This window comes from Tasmannia lanceolata, unplaced genomic scaffold (assembly GCF_043159265.1).
Source record: "Tasmannia lanceolata isolate RefF3 unplaced genomic scaffold, GAP_Taslan_0.1 ptg000023l, whole genome shotgun sequence".
In the NCBI taxonomy this organism is placed as follows: domain Eukaryota; kingdom Viridiplantae; phylum Streptophyta; class Magnoliopsida; order Canellales; family Winteraceae; genus Tasmannia; species Tasmannia lanceolata.
The window spans coordinates 12,448,016-12,465,877 of NW_027518700.1; positions in this window are offsets into that span (position 1 = coordinate 12,448,016).

The window sequence follows — 17,862 nt, forward strand, 5'->3', positions numbered from 1 at the left end:
GAAAAGAATGTTTGATTTTGTTGAGGCTCGAAGGTGTTTGCAAAATGAATTTTTTTTTTAAACTTGGGATTTTGGCATTTAAGGCTCAGGCGTCCAATGATGGCCTTCTGATGTTTTGGCATACAAGCTTCTTGAATGGCTAAGGTTCAATGGCTTTGACCTTTTTTTTCTTTCTCTTTTTTTTTTTGAGGAGTCTCGCGGCATTTTCTGGCAAGATGAAGGCTTCATCTGCACTGTGCAAGCTAGACTGATTGAATTCCCGCTTTTTCTTTGGGATCTCGCACTGATATTCGGGATTCTACGACTCTGGGTCTTCTCTGAATGCTGAAGATGATTTTGAAATTTTCAATCTATTTATCGATTCCGCTTCCTGCGATTCTGACGTTCTTGAGGAGTTGACGCGGGGCATGCTCCCTTCTCTGGATTCTATCTTTTTTTTTCTTTGTTCATTCTTCTTCTTCTTTTTCACTTGAAATGCGGGAAAGCCCTTACTTTTTTAATACTTTGACTTGAAATTCCATCGGAACGTATAGCCCAAGTATTCTTTTTGGAGTTCATGTTCTATGCTCATGACTTTGTTGTCCGAAAGTCTTCTCACAATTTTTCATTAACTTTACTTGATGTCTGGTATTCTTCGTTTGAAATTTTTGCCTTTTTCGACCTGATGTCTGAAGCTGAGGGTGACTTACGTTGAACAGTGCCAAAGCACGCTTCCAGTTTATCCTCATAGGACCAAGCAACACTACTTTGAACCCTCTAAATAGGTTTATCGATTCTCTGCGCTCTTCGGGAGATAAAATTTTACCAATCCTTATTTCTCGAGTTTCGGATTTCGATACCACTATCCACGGTATCGATTTCATCTCCAAGTGGCTTTGCTCGACACTCTTCCTCTCATTTGATCATCTTTCAAATCTCGAGGAGAATTTCATCGGCATCCTCGTCCGAGGAGGGTGTCTTAATTTGTTTATTAACATTAGATCCAAGAGTGAATATATACAAGAATATTGACGACACTGGAATCAAATGTTCATTGCATTGAATGTTTGAAGTACATACGATGATTTTTGACGCGCCATGCTAGGCTCTCCATCAAATTGAACAAAAGATTGGACATTGGCTCACAGTGAGAGAGACCAATAAACACAACATACTTAGAATTGATATTGACATTGTTAGACTTACCAACTTTGACAGGAGGGTTGGTATACACACTTCAAAACAAATTTCAAAGAGGAGACACTTCATCGAAGGCAACGGATTGGCGCTGAAAGTTCAAGGGCAACGTGCCTTCCTTAATGATGATAATGATTGGAGAGATCGACCCTGGAGTTAGAATCTCAGAATGGGCAATCCTATAATGTCCTATCAACTTTGGCTCAAACTGATCCATTGGCATTGGTGGGATTTTCTCTGGCATGGTGATATCTCATGAATTTCAAGCTCTGACATCTTTCATTTTCCCTATGCAATCAATCTACTTCCTAGCCCCAGGGTGGTACAGGTAAAGGTGGTAAGATATATGAAGGGTTGAATGAGTGAAATGGTTCCCATGGTGGGTGTAGGAGGTGCAACACGGTTAGGTGCAGGGTTCTTGGAAGCACTTGAGTTCAAGAATAATGAGGGGATCCCTGTCTAGCAGGTCATGGATATCATCATCCTCTCTCTCATTTCTGTCAAGATGAGATTTTCAGTATACTCAGCCATCTGGGCAATGTGAGAGGAAATAGGTACAACGGACTAGCTAGACCAAGCGAGTTCAGAGATGAAAGTTCTTTTGGGGTTGATGGTAGACGAGTGGCTAAGACTCCTGTCATGGACACCATAAACACTAGGCTCAATGAGAATTAATCGCATGACAATGTAATGTGCAAGTTGAAACAAAAGGCAGCCCAAAGACATCCTTCCCTTGGATAAAATCCGACAGCATAACAACTGTACATAAAGATGTGGTACGGTAAGTACATGGTTTGTCAACAAGCCTAAAAGGATGATGACCACACTCAAGGTATTTGGAGAAAATTCGGCAGCATAATGGCTATACTAGGAGATGTGGTAAGGTAAGCACATGGTTTGTCAACGAACCCAAAAGGATAATGATTACGCTCAAGGGTTCTAAAAAAATCGACAGCATGACAACTATACTAGGAGGGTCTCAACAGCTAAACATGAAGAGTATGCCGTCATGGTCAAGATAAAGCAGGGCTCTCAGCAAGAACACACACTCCGGTAATGATAATGGCAATATAGACTCATAATCGACATGCGGAGTACATCTGATCAGGATCAATCAAATGATCAAGCTCATGGGAGATAGATCATGGCTAAAAGAGCCAAGCATCTAATGATAATCCATAGAATGGATAGAGAGGAATAATTGATTAGATTATGAAGGAAAACTTAACTAGGCAGTAAACCCTAATCTAATAATAAATATATACATATATATACATCCTAACCAGGGGCACCAACCCTAGTTTAATCTAGCGGAGCCAAGGAAGTCTTGACTCATGACAGACTGATGAGTGTACTAGGACCGCGCTGTAGCCACGCAAGGTGACCTACCCTAGTCTACAAATGGGACAAGGCTCCTAACTCTAGGCTTCACATGTGTAAGCAACACATGTTCGTCCCGATGTGAATGCAATATACTTATATAAACACGTGTACTTCCTAGTCGGATTTCACTAAGTCAGTAAGTATATACATAATATATAAAACAAAGTAAGGCTCTGTACTCAATCTATCGAGTACTATGCTTATGAACCATACTTAATATGTATAACTCAAGTGCACCGAGTGTTATACATAGTATGCTTCATTGCTCATCGGCTGCTATAAACACAAGTGCACCGAGTGTTTACGGCTGCAGCGCTGGTGCATAGCTTGGAAATAGATTCAACAGCACCATCAAGGTGTAATAACATCCCAGTCGGGCACGCAATGAATCTATCCTGTCGAGCCAATAATGAAAAACAATGAAAGAAATAAAGAACGAAGAATATGTCAACATATGATGTGCAGCGTGTGAATCCCTCGTTTTATTTACGCACCTACTTGGTGCCCCTGGATTTCTAACGATAAAGTTCCCATTTAACTTGATTTTGACCCAAATTTCTTCAAAATTAATTAAAATGGCATTTTTACAGAGTTAGGCAATGTTTCAAAATTTCCCCAGCAGAGTCGCCATCCTGTGGACCCCGATCCGAGAGAGGCCGGGGGGACGTGCCCCCAGACGAGTCTCAGGATCATCCACGTGAAGGAGAGCCCCACCAAGGAACTCTCGAAATAGTGCCCCTCACAGCATGAGTGGCGATGCAAAGTGAGATACCTCCCGATTCGGGGACTAGCCCGGATTTGAGGCGTACCTTAAACAAAGAAAGAGTCTCCATCCAAGGAAGTAGGCCCTCGATCCCATGCTGTGCTCTGTCGCAACAGATAACCAGAGATACAAAAGGTCCGTGCCTGATGACGAATGAGGAAGGGGTTAGGCGCCCCCGATTCGCCCAAGTGCAAGCACCTAGTCTCTTATGCCATTTATTATTAACTTTGAAGAGTTTTGGGCAAAAATCATGTGAAATGGGAACAATCAACCCCGAGAAAACGTCTATCTAAGCATGCATGACCCGGGGATGGGCAAAGAAAGTGAACATCCAAATCCTAACTCATCGCATCTAATCCTAACTCATCACATCTAAGAAAGCAATAAACAATCGCATGCATAGCTACAGCTAAGCAGATAATGACAGATATAATGAGATAAGGAAAGCAAATATCTAAGTTTAGACAGATAATCAAGCTAAGACGAATGGATAAACGCTATAGCTAAGCAATCAAAGCAGTAAAGTAAACACACTAGCATGCGAGCCAATGCAAGAGATAAGACTAAGAAAATGGCAATCGATCGCACGCTAAAAGAACAAACAAACTAGAATGCACGAGAAATCTAAGATAAGCACACAACAAGCTAAAAGGTGTAAGAAAAGAAAAAATCAAAAAATCAACGGCATGTGAGAACCAAAAATGCCAGGGGAAAGAAGATGGAACACACGATAGGCTCAGAGGGCGATTCAAAAGGAATCAAGCCCAGCAATCCTAATCTGCTGAAGATCGGACAAGTCTCGCGATCGTCATGACCTATCGTTGGGCTCAGCGAGGACAATCCCTATTAAGGGGTCACGCTACGTCATCGCCCGTCCAAAAACCTGATAAAACGTCAGAAAACCGATGGAAACCGGAAAATCATGATGAAAACCAAAAATGGAATGAAAAGAGGGCTCCGAGTGACCTGGCAATCACCATCCTTGCCCATTTTTGCTTTTGTTTTGAAATGTTTGAAAATATTTATTAAAAAGGTTTGGCTGAACTTGGGTGGACCCAAGCTACCTACGTACCCTGCGGAGAGAGATCAAGCCAACGTAGTTCGAACGAAAAGGTGAAAAATATTTATAAAATGGTGTAAAAAAAAGGTGATGACTGGACTCAGGATGCCAGCTGCACGCCTGAGCTGCCTACGTACCCCTCAGCTAGGGATCAAGCCATCCGTAGTTCGGACTAGAATTTCCTAATTACTCCTAATGACTCTTGATTTTTGAGATTTTTGGTTTTTAGATGTTTTTGAAATGCTTTTGAATTTTTGACACAAGAGGACATAATCCTATCATCATAAGGGTAGGATAGACTCCTGATATCCCGCAAAGGATGGACAACATCCTATGCTTTGCGGGGGAATTGGACAAAATCACGACTCTGCAAGGGTTGGACAACATCCTATACCTTGCGAGAGCAGATAAAAATCACATGAGTTGATGAGAGGATGGACAGAATCCTAACCCCTATGAAGATAGGACTGACTCCTATGCTGAAGATTGACTCATATACGATAGGACAGACTCCTATGCTCTATAGAGGTTGGACAGACTCCTTAACTCTATGAGGGTAGGACAGGCTCCTAAACCCTAGGATGGTAGGACGGACTCCTAAACTCTCTATGATAGACTCTAAAGAGGAAGAAATCCCTTAACCTGCAAAAATTCTAAGGCAGGAAGGGAAAGGGGTTGGCTCAAGAAGCATTCCGTCATAACCTTAAACCCGAGAGATGCTTCTAATTATATCGAAAAGATCAAGCGATGAAGACAATAAGAAGCCTCAACGAAAAACCTATAATCACTCAGGGAAAACCCAGAAACAAAATTTAGATACATGATCCAATAGGGGGAAAAGGAGAAGCACGGATGAACTCTAAGCAATCTAACCATAAACCACATTTCCTGGTCCTTCTGAGGTTTTCTACAGAATAAGCTGCCCACGATGATGTCAACAGGAAGAAATGAAGGTGAAATAAGCTTGATCAAATCCCTGCATTTGCCCATTTCTCTACAACTCACCTTGAATGAGTACTAAGTATACACATGCCCGGCCATGTGAACGTCATCAAATCTGAAAAACTGGGGTGATCAACATGATTACCCATTATCTATTAAACGACCTCCATGACTATGATGAAATAACCAAGCCCAAATTATAGCAAGTTTCAGATGAAAAGAAATTACTCTGATAGGACTATTGCAAGAAGGAATACTCCTATCCACACAACAAATCAACCATCCAAATTCGGTTTCACATGGAGAAATCTAATGCTCTTCTTTGGTCCATAAATTTTGAGCAAAATCAATACCGAATGAGGATTAGAAGAACATGACATGAACTCAGGATAAGACATATGCCGCCTTACTGATGGTTATCAATTTTACAATAGAATCTTTGAATTAAAGATGACCCCCCAATGAACTCAGCATGCAGATGATGGTCAGCATTAGTGCCTCTTACATTCATAAATCTAATTTCATCAAACAGATCAACAAATGCCTCCATAACTTGTTAGTTGAAACCGATATTAGAAATTCCCTTGGAATTAATTCACGGCATTTAGAAATTCAGGCAAACCTCCACGAACAAGCTGTATCCTACCAGCAACATATAGAGAAAAACCCATTTTCTAACAAGGATTTTAATTATTTTTAGAGCATTGTGCAAAACTCTTTAAATCGGAAATTTATCTGTTTTCGACATCTCATAGATTAGCAATCTCTCTATATGTAAGAAAATAAATCTCCGAGGATACTAAGCATTCCAACCATTAAAGCGAAGCCAATTTCGGCTTTTAAGAAATCAGATGGGATCAAATGACCAGTTCAGTTCCAAAATAAAATAAAATAAAGCAAACAAACATCTCACCTTAAAATTTCACCCAGCAAAAGAAGGAAAAACAAATTGAAAAGCACTTACAGGGAGGTTGATAAGAGCGACCAACGCCCTTTTTTTTTTCTTTGAGCAAAACCCTAATTATTCCCTTAGATCTGATGAGAAAGCAACTCGAAATAGAGATCACGGCCAGAGGATGAAAATCGGCCGGAGCTTCAGCAATGTCACCGGAGAAGATGGAGATCTTCTCCTCTGTGTGTGTGTGTGTGTGAGAGAGAGAGAGAGAGAGATAGAGAGAGAGAGAGAGAGAGAGAGAGAGAGAAAACTTCAGATTTGTAGGGCCTGTTTGGAGTTGCAGGGAGTGGGAGTCGGAAATGGCTCACCGGAGATGGGGTATTGGTTTGGTAGTGGAGGTTGAGAAATTAGTGGTGGTGGTGGAAATCAAATGGGTTTTGGGTAGAAATCGAATGGGTTTTGCGTAGAGGTGGGTTGTGAAGAAGGAGAGAATGGGTTTTTGAAAACGGGTTTCGGGGAGAACGGCTGAGATGGAGAAGAGGGTTTGGTCTTGGAAATGGGTTTTGGGTAGAGGTGGGTTGTGAAGAAGGAGATGATGATGAATGGGTGGGTTTGATGTGGCTGAGAGAGAGAGAGAGAGTTGAATGGAGGTGGATAATGGTTGGATTCCGGTGGTCTTTGCCGGAATCAATGGATGTTGGTCGGAGTGAAGAAGAAGGTGGCGGCCGTGGGTTTCTGAAATGGGTTTAGGGGAAATGGATGAGGTGGAGAAATGAGGAGGAAAAGGTGGTGGTGGATGATGAGGGCAAGGTGGAGGTGGTGGAAGATGGGTGGAGAAAAAGAGATGAGGGAGGTTTTGGTCGGTGATGAGAGTCGGATCCTTGCCGGATTCCGTTTAGGGTGGCCAAGGATGATGGAGATGGGGGTTTGTGGAGTTCCCTCCTCTCTGTTTCTCTCTTTCTCTGTTTTCTCCCTCCCTCTGTTGCTCTCTCTTCTGTTCTCTCTGTGCAGGTGTGGTTGAGATTTGGAGGTGGTGACGATAGGAAGAAGATGAAGGTGGCTGGCAATGGTGAGGATGGGTTGGCCGGAGGAGTGGCCCAAGCTCTCTCTCCCTCTCTATTTTTTTCTCCTTGCAGCTAACAAGGGTGAAAAGAAAAATTAGGGCTTCTCTCCCCTCTCTTTGCCATATATAGGTAGGTTTTGGGGGATGATATTGGCACACCAATATCCTATAAGCGCACTAAAACCCACGCTTGATGAGCGCACGAATTATGCTCCTTCCTTTTCCCAGGGACAACCCTCTTTTGGTTTATTTTCACTGGTTTTTCTCTACCCAGGGCACCCCCCGACTTGACTAAATCGACCCTCTTCTGCACTATTTTCCGAAATAAACCCCGTTACCCAGGTAAATTCTGTTGAATCTCGACGAAACTCCATGGGGCCCACTGACGGTCTCGAGCTATCCCATATTTAACCTTGGAGCCTTAACCTGCTAATTTATAGGTTATTATTATTTATTTATTTTTTCTTTTCTTTTCTCGAGGACTTATCCGGGTCTAGCTGCTCAGGGATTTTCCAATTTTGTTTTTGTTTTTAGGGCTTGGTCAAAATGGGGTGTCTACACCAGGACCCGCTCTACGCAGACTCCCCCCTTAGAAAAGAGCTTGTCCTCAAGCTTGGTTCCTTGCAAGAAGGGGTATGAATCCTCCTTGGTCGTTGGGCACTTGCTTTTTTAGGTATCTACTATGCCAGAGGTCCTTGGTGAACTTGTTTGATTTGGTTGTTCGAAGGATCATTCCAGTTAAATGGAGTGATTTGCCAACTGGACATTTCCAGTTAAATTTTGATGGATCACATCATCAAGCTAACGGCAGTACTTCTTTTGAGGGGGGTCATTCGGAATTGGTGTGGACGTCCTGTATTTGCTTATACATCGCGCATCACAGGCGTTGATATTCTTGGTGCTGAGATGTTTGGGGAAATATATGGGATACAAGCGGCAATCCGCCTCAAAACCAAGAATTTGAGGGTGGTTGGAGATAATTCTATTGTGATTAACGCATTGAATGGGAAGGCAGTGGTGGAGAGATTCTCGGGCTTTAGGGAATCATTGCATTTGGATGATTTTGAGAGCATCACACTATGTCATGAAACTAAGAAGTTGGGAATGAATTCCTTTTCAAAAAAAAAAGAAGTTGGGAATGAATAAAGTTGCGGATAGAGTGGCAAAAGAGGGTCATATATGTCCCATTCCTATCTCCATCTATTTTGATGGAAATGGACATATAAGTACCTTTCCTATCTGGGATTTGTGACGGTTGGATTTTGTAAGACTAAGTCCTGGATTTTTTCAAAGGATCGCACATACATTTTTTTTGTAAGTAAATTGATCAGATATTAGAATTGTTTGATTTTGTCATTAGAGATCTATGTTCTATTAGATTGACGTCCAGATCAATCAAAGTTGGGCCTGTCTACTCAACCAGTTAGCGTGATTAAGTAGCCCTTCCTTGGGCCTCATACTTATGATTTCCTTAATTTTAAGTAGGGATGGGGCCAATCAAAGGATGCCCCGCAAGTATGCATATTTTAGAGAACGGAAGTGATATACTCACCCCATGTTCTTCATTGGGCCAACCGCTCTACTAATTATGACTCTTTTTTACACTACAAGGGGGTGGCCCAAGCAAGAAAACTAACAGAACGGAAAAACCAATGGGCCCATTAGATACGGGTGCCCGAGTAAACCCAACCCCGCAACGCCCGAGTTGCACCCAACCCCGCAACGCCCGAGTTGCACCCATATCTAATGGGCCCTACAATATATGGCGAGTAAACTAAACATTTGCAACTGTACAATTTTAACCTTCTGATCTGTGGAGCTTCCTATCGATGTGTTTTTTCTTTACTTGGCCTTTCATCTAATTTTATATCATACAATATGAATGGCCAGGATTGTGGGCATAGGTGGGATCATTGGGACCTATTTGCTATCATAATCTCAAACGAACAGGGACTAATTTGGCCCATTGCCTCTCCTCCAATCATGATCAGATTGTGGTCCTAAATCATTCACCAACCTACTACAATTCATTAGAAAGTCTTATTTTCCATCTATCATTAATGCCGGTTTTTTTTATGTCGATTGATCAATGGCTTAGGATCATCCATCAAGATCAGACGACAGACCATGTTTCACCCAAAAAGGGACCCATCACCCTAAATTACTGTGTGCAACGTGGGACATAGTTTTTTAATAAGAAAAATAGAAAAATCAAGTGGTAAGCACTTTTAAAATACCCATACTAAACAATGTGGCCCCACCTTAAATGGTTTACTTGTAAACACCGAGTACAGGAAATGAGAGAGAATTACAGGAGAGGAAAGAGAAGCCGCAGGACGTGTCGGGTACGCGTGGGTGCGCACCCGACAACCAAAATTTGATTTTTTTTCTTTTTAAAATGGGGTATGTACCCAGGATGTACCCGGGGCGTACCCGCACCCTATACGTGTCGGGTACGAGTGCGGGAGCCCCGGGAGAGTACCCGTGCTTCCTAGATTTTAGTAATTGATGAACACATTAATGTGTGAATTTTAGGTACTTAGGGATGCATATTATTTAATTAAAGCGGTGCTATGATGGTATTTTCCCTCGTTTTTATGTTTCAGGCTATTTTCAGAAAATCCATGGAAAATGGGCTTCGAGGGGAAATCAATTCACATTTATTGACCGTCGTTTGAAGGGTCCAGATCAGCCCACAAAAAGGATTCAAGAGGTGCGCTTATTGGTAAGATCAAAATTCATATGGAGGCCTGCAAATTTAACGGTTCAGATCATATCAATGGGACGGTTTAGTGGTGCAAGTAATTTACAAGTTGACCGTCAATTGAATGGTTTGGATCGTTTGTTGGAGATGAAAAGGAGAGGAGAAATATCAAGTGTTTGTGTACAATATAAATGAGGGATAGTCTTTCCATTTGCAAATAATTATGACGATGGGTGTAATTATTTTGAAGAGTAGGGACAATATGGTAGTTTCACAAGCACCATAAAAAGTTGAGTGGAATGGATGAATTCACCCCCTTTCAACTCATAATCACCATATAACATTAGAGTTGAAAGCAAAAGGGGATCAAATTTAGTAATATGTACACCCAACTTTTATTATATTTTGTAACCGAGAAGAAAAAGGGATCAAAATTGGTAACTTCCAACCAAACCAAATTTGAGCCCAAGAAAAACATGTGGAATCTTATTTTTAGTAATATCCAACCCTACTTCTTAAGCAATCCACTTATTTCCTATTGGTGGAGAGTTTCCAAAAGCAAAAGGAGCCAAAATAAGAAGGAAGTGGACGATTCCTACTTGCATTAAGAAAGTTGGCAATTACTAAGAGGAGGTGGACGTTTTCTATTTATGGGGGCTCTCTATCTTCTCTCCTCTATATAGTTAACTAAAGAAATTCATTTTTTTCTCTCTCCCTTGGCTACCATCAACCAATTCCAAGAACTCAAATTCACAAGAAGGCTCAATTATCATGAACCATCCAAGAAGAATTGGAGAGGAGCTTTAAAGAGGAGGGTCGAAAATTTCTTTTCTTTCTTTTGAAATATGCTTGTACTTGGACAGTTCAATTAAAGGGGAAGCACTCTTATTCTTTTGAATTATTGTTTATTTTTATTTCTTTTAGTTTAGATTATTGATCATGGTAATCTTTTATTATTTGTGTTTTGAATAAATAATGAATAGCTAAAATTTTAATCTTAGGGTTTAGATGAAGCCTTAAGGGTAGATTAAATTTGTTAGATTGTGTGATCTAACGATCTAGATTCAATTTTGTGAATATAATTTTAATATACAAGGGGTTGTAAATTCGAATTATAGATCATATATGCCATTGATTATCTCTTGTATATGTGATCGTTGATGAGAATTTATAGAGTCTTGTATAGATATTGAAAATTGTTTGTGTACTTGATCAATTACTAATGGGAAATCTCATCCATTGATTGGATTTTTCATTGATCGGATTGATCATCTATACAAGTCAATCTAATTCAAGATTGTGATCGAAGCGAATCTATATATACAAACTAATAATTTTTATCTAACCTATGGTGGATTCTAACCCTAAGACTTTTTATTTGAATTTTAGGCAACATTCTAATAGTTTTACAACTTTGCACCTCGATAGTTCTTTAAGTTTTTCATTAAATTAAATAATTGTTGTGTTAGATTAATGACTAAATTAGTGGTTAAAATTCTCAATCAAATCAGTCCTTTAATTTATTTTATAAAAAAAAATTAGTAGTTAAATTGCATGAATAGGGTTCCCTTAGATTAGAGAAGTTGTTTCTATTAATTGGAAAATTGTTAGACTAGTAAATTGGCTTTAATTTAATCATCTAGATTAGATAATCAGTAGATAATTAGTAGTAATATTTGGATAATTGTTCACTTTGCCTAAGTTAAGAGGTTTAATAGCTCTTCCCTGTGATCGACCCATAGTTACGATTGACCCGTGCGCTTGCGGTATAATTTTGTGCAAACAGTAATACGACTTCATGTCTGAACAATGTTGAAGTCAAATAGGAAAGGTGTTAATTGAGGATTCAGATTACTTCTTAAGGAGTTTCACTCCTTGAATTTTCAAGGTGGTAAATTGGGCTGAGTTAGTTCAAATCCTTAATAATATAGGTTTGCGTTGATTATACATGTAAAATTACAAATAATTAGATAACAATCAAAGTGTTTACCATTAAGACATTTGGGTTTAAAAAATCACAAAGAATGTGAAAAATCATAGTTTTAAACTTCCATAAAAACTACATGAAATGATCGAAATGTTTTCATTTTTATTCCTACCGAAACGCATACTGAAACCGAAACACAGAGCGTAACCAAACCTTAAGGGTATTAGTGGTATACTATACCAGCATATGTTAAATAATTATATTATTATGAATTGCATGTGAAATGGGATGTATGTATGTATTATATATATATATATATATATATATATATATATATATATATATATATATCTGTGTGTGTGTGTGTGTGGGTGTGTGTGTGTGTGTGTGGTGGGGGGGGAAACGTTTTCTCGCGACACTTCAGATAAGTTATCTGAGCAAGAGCTCAAAAAAACATATGGGCCCACATTGTTTGGATGATCCGAAGCATTCATTTGGATAGTCCAAAGATAGATAAAGTTTGCACAAACAATCTACTCCACAAGATTATCCTAACCCATTGATTTGTGGAGGTTAAAGTGGATGGGTATAAACCTTCACAAATCTATCCATTTTTAACCTCCAAAAATCGAAAGGTTAGGATGATCCTATGGAGCTGATTTTTTGGGCGCACCCCATCTATGTAAGGGCCTATCAAATGAATGCTTTGGATCATCCAAACGGTTGAAATATGTAACTTGCCTGTGGGTATTTAGGACTTTGTACATTTCTTTATGTTTTAGTATAAAGATATGAGTCAGGGGGAGATTATCCTAACTCATTCATTTTTCTCTCTAAACTTTCTCTTAACATGGTTTCCCTATCCCCTGGTGCCCGTCCTCTTGGTTGTCGGTGGGTTTTCTCCATCAAATACCTTCCTAATGGTACTGTTGAGCGCTTAAAAGCACGGCTAGTCACGAAAGGATACACTCAGACTTTTGGTGTTGACTACACTGAGACCTTCAGTCCAGTTGCGAAAATTCCCTTTGTACGTGTGCTCCTGTCTCTTGCTGTTAATCATAGCTGTCCCCTTCATCGTGGGGAAAAAATGGACAGATACTGTTTGTCCACTATCTGCCCATTTTTTGGGCCCACAAATGGACACCCTAAGGTGATCCAATGGAGCTGATTTTTGGTCGGCACCCTATCCATGAAAGGGCCCATCAAATGAATACTTTGGATCTCACCAAAAAATGTGCCCCCCTGTTTCTGTGCTCGACCGCTGATAAGCTTATTTGTGCTCGAGCATAGAAACCCTTTACTTATATATATATATATCTGTGTGTGTGTGGGGGCGGGAATGTTTTCTACGCGATACCTCAAATAAGTTATCTGAGCAAGAGCTCGAAAAATCATGTGGGCCCACATTGTTTGGATGATCCAAAGCATTCATTTGATAGGCCCTTACATAGATAGGGTGTGCCCAAAAAATTAGCTCCATAGGATCATCCTAACCCTTCGATTTTTTAGGTTAAAAATGGACAGATTTGTGGAGGTTTATACCCATCCACTACGGGTGTCAATTTTGGCTCGGGCTCGGAAGCTCGCTCGAGCTCGGCTCGAATCCTTAACGAGCCGAGCCCGAGTTAGGCCAGGCTCGGCTCGACTCGGCTCGTTAAGGCTCGTCATGTCAACATCATCTCATCATCTGCAAAAACGTACCGAATGTCATGTCAACATCATCTGCAAACTGAGGGTATCAAACGGTTGTGAAAATTCAAAAATTTATTTTTTCCCGTAATTGTCATAACTTTTAACCTTTTTTGGTATTTTTTTCTTAATTGTCATAACTTACTGCCTTTTTTCGTAATTTTTCATTTTAAACTTTATAAATTCAGCTAATTTACTTTTTGTCTGTAATGATTACTTTTTTTTCTTATCTGCTTTTGCTAGTGACATTTGCGATTTGTGCGAAACTTTATAACGCAAACTTGATAAACCCAAGCTCGAGAAAGCTCGCGAGCCTGGCCGAGCATGACCGAGCCGAGCCGAGCATTTGAGCTTAATGAGCCGAGCCGAGCCTGGCAAAGTTCGGCTTGGCTCGGCTCGTTTACACCCCTACCATCCACTTTAACCTCCACAAATCGAAGGGTTAGGATAATCCTGTGGAGCAGATTTTTCTTTGGAGCAGATAATCCTGTGGGCCCCTTAGGAACTCTATTCTCATATATATATATATATGAGGAAACTGTTGAGCTCACCAAACTTATGGTGAGCTAGCTTGCCCAATCACATGGGTCCCACATTTTGGGGAGTGATCCAAACCATTCATTTGCAAGGCCTTATCATAGATAGGGGGTGTACCAAAAATCAGCTCCATAGGATCATCCTAACCCCTCCATTTGTGGAGGACAAAAATGGGGCAGATTTGTGTCTGTCCATTTTTGTCCTCCACAAATGGAGGGGTTAGGATGATCCTATGGAGCTGATTTTTTGTACACCCCCCATCTATGTAAGGGACTTTCAAATGAATGGTTTGGATCATCCTAACAAAGTGAGCCCCCATGTGATTGGGCAAGCTAGCTCACCATAAGTTTCGTGAGCTTAAGCTCACCAACAGGTTCCTCTATATATATATATATATACACGAGGAAAGTGAAGCTACACTGCCGGTGTAGCTAACTTAGCTACACCGCCGGCTTAAAATACAATGGGCCCACATTGTTTTGGTGATCCAAAGAATTCATTTGATTGGCCCTCACATAGATAGGGTGTGCCCAAAAAATCAGCTCCATAGGATCATCCTAACCCTTCGATTTTTTAGGTTAAAAATGGACAGATTTGTGGAGGTTTATACCCATCCACTACGGGTGTCAATTTTGGCTCGGGCTCAGAAGCTCGCTCGAGCTCGGCTCGAATCCTTAACGAGCCGAGCCCGAGTTAGGCCAGGCTCGGCTCGACTCGGCTCGTTAAGGCTCGTCATGTCAACATCATCTCATCATCTGCAAAAACGTACCGAATGTCATGTCAACATCATCTGCAAACTGAGGGTATCAAACGGTTGTGAAAATTCAAAAATTTATTTTTTCCCGTAATTGTCATAACTTTTAACCTTTTTTGGTATTTTTTTCTTAATTGTCATAACTTACTGCCTTTTTTTAGTAATTTTTCATTTTAAACTTTATAAATTCAGCTAATTTACTTTTTGTCTGTAATGATTACTTTTTTTTCTTATCTGCTTTTGCTAGCGACATTTGCAATTTGTGCGAAACTTTATAACGCAAACTTGATAAACCCAAGCTCGATAAAGCTCGCGAGCGGCTCGCGAGCCTGGCCGAGCATGACCGAGCCGAGCCGAGCCCGAGCCCGAGCCGAGCATTTGAGCTTAATGAGCCGAGCCGAGCCTGGCCAAGCTCGGCTCAGCTCGGCTCGTTTACACCCCTACCATCCACTTTAACCTCCACAAATCGAAGGGTTAGGATAATCCTGTGGAGCAGTTTTTTGTGCACACTTTATCTATCTTTGGACTAACCAAATGAATGCTTTGGATCATCCAAACAATGTGGGCCCATATGTTTTTTTGAGCTCTTGCTCAGATAACTTATCTGAGGTATCGCACATAAAATATTTCCCATACATATATATATATATATATATATATATATATATATATATATATATAGAGAATAGAGTTCCTAAGGTGTCATCTCATATAGCTTATATGAGGTGGCGCTCACAAAACATAAGGGGCTCACATTTTTGGGGTGATCGAAACCACTCATTTGAAAGGCCCTTAGATGGATATCGTGCCTACAAAAAATCAGGTCCATAGGATCATCCTAACCCTTCCATTTATGGAGGTTAAAAATGGGCAGATTTATGGAGGTTTATACCCATCCATTTCAACCTCCACAAATGGAAGGGTTAGGATGATCCTATGAAGTTGATTTTTTGGGCACACCCTATCTATGTGAGGGCCTATCAAATGAATGTTCTGGATCATCCAAACAAAGTGGGCCCCTTATGTTTTTAAGCGCCACCTCATATAAGCTATATGAGGTGACACCTTAGGAACTCTATTCTCATATATATATATATATGAGGAAACTGTTGAGCTCACCAAACTTATGGTGAGCTAGCTTGCCCAATCACATGGGTCCCACATTTTGGGGAGTGATCCAAACCATTCATTTGCAAGGCCTTATCATAGATAGGGGGTGTACCAAAAATCAGCTCCATAGGATCATCCTAACCCCTCCATTTGTGGAGGACAAAAATGGGGCAGATTTGTGTCTGTCCATTTTTGTCCTCCACAAATGGAGGGGTTAGGATGATCCTATGGAGCTGATTTTTGGTACACCCCCCATCTATGTAAGGGACTTTCAAATGAATGGTTTGGATCATCCTAACAAAGTGGGCCCCCATGTGATTGGGCAAGCTAGCTCACCATAAGTTTGGTGAGCTTAAGCTCACCAACAGGTTCCTCTATATATATATATATACACGAGGAAAGTGAAGCTACACTGCCGGTGTAGCTAACTTAGCTACACCGCCGGCTTAAAATACAATGGGCCCACATTGTTTTGGTGATCCAAAGAATTCATTTGATTGGCCCTCACATAGATAGGGTGTGCCCAAAAAATCAGCTCCATAGGATCATCCTAACCCTTCGATTTTTTAGGTTAAAAATGGATAGATTTGTGGAGGTTTATACCCATCCACTACGGGTGTCAATTTTGGCTCGGGCTCAGAAGCTCGCTCGAGCTCGGCTCGAATCCTTAACGAGCCGAGCCCGAGTTAGGCCAGGCTCGGCTCGTTAAGGCTCGTCATGTCAACATCATCTCATCATCTGCAAAAACGTACCGAATGTCATGTCAACATCATCTGCAAACTGAGGGTATCAAACGGTTGTGAAAATTCAAAAATTTATTTTTTCCCGTAATTGTCATAACTTTTAACCTTTTTTGGTATTTTTTTCTTAATTGTCATAACTTACTGCCTTTTTTTAGTAATTTTTCATTTTAAACTTTATAAATTCAGCTAATTTACTTTTTGTCTGTAATGATTACTTTTTTTTCTTATCTGCTTTTGCTAGCGACATTTGTAATTTGTGCGAAACTTTATAACGCAAACTTGATAAACCCAAGCTCGATAAAGCTCGCGAGCGGCTCGCGAGCCTGGCCGAGCATGACCGAGCCGAGCCGAGCCTGAGCTTGGTTCGAGCCCGAGCCCGAGCCGAGCATTTGAGCTTAATGAGCCGAGCCGAGCCTGGCCAAGCTCGGCTCAGCTCGGCTCATTAACACCCCTACCATCCACTTTAACCTCCACAAATCGAAGGGTTAGGATAATCCTGTGGAGCAGTTTTTTGTGCACACTTTATCTATCTTTGGACTAACCAAATGAATGCTTTGGATCATCCAAACAATGTGGGCCCATATGTTTTTTTGAGCTCTTGCTCAGATAACTTATCTGAGGTATCGCACATAAAACATTTCCCATACATATATATATATATATATATATATATATATATATATATATAGAGAGAATAGAGTTCCTAAGGTGTCATCTCATATAGCTTATATGAGGTGGCGCTCACAAAACATAAGGGGCTCACATTTTTGGGGTGATCGAAACCACTCATTTGAAAGGCCCTTAGATGGATATCGTGCCTACAAAAAATCAGGTCCATAGGATCATCCTAACCCTTCCATTTATGGAGGTTAAAAATGGGCAGATTTATGGAGGTTTATACCCATCCATTTCAACCTCCACAAATGGAAGGGTTAGGATGATCCTATGAAGTTGATTTTTTGGGCACACCCTATCTATGTGAGGGCCTATCAAATGAAAGTTCTGGATCATCCAAACAAAGTGGGCCCCTTATGTTTTTAAGCGCCGCCTCATATAAGCTATATGAGGTGACACCTTAGGAACTCTATTCTCATATATATATATATATGAGGAAAC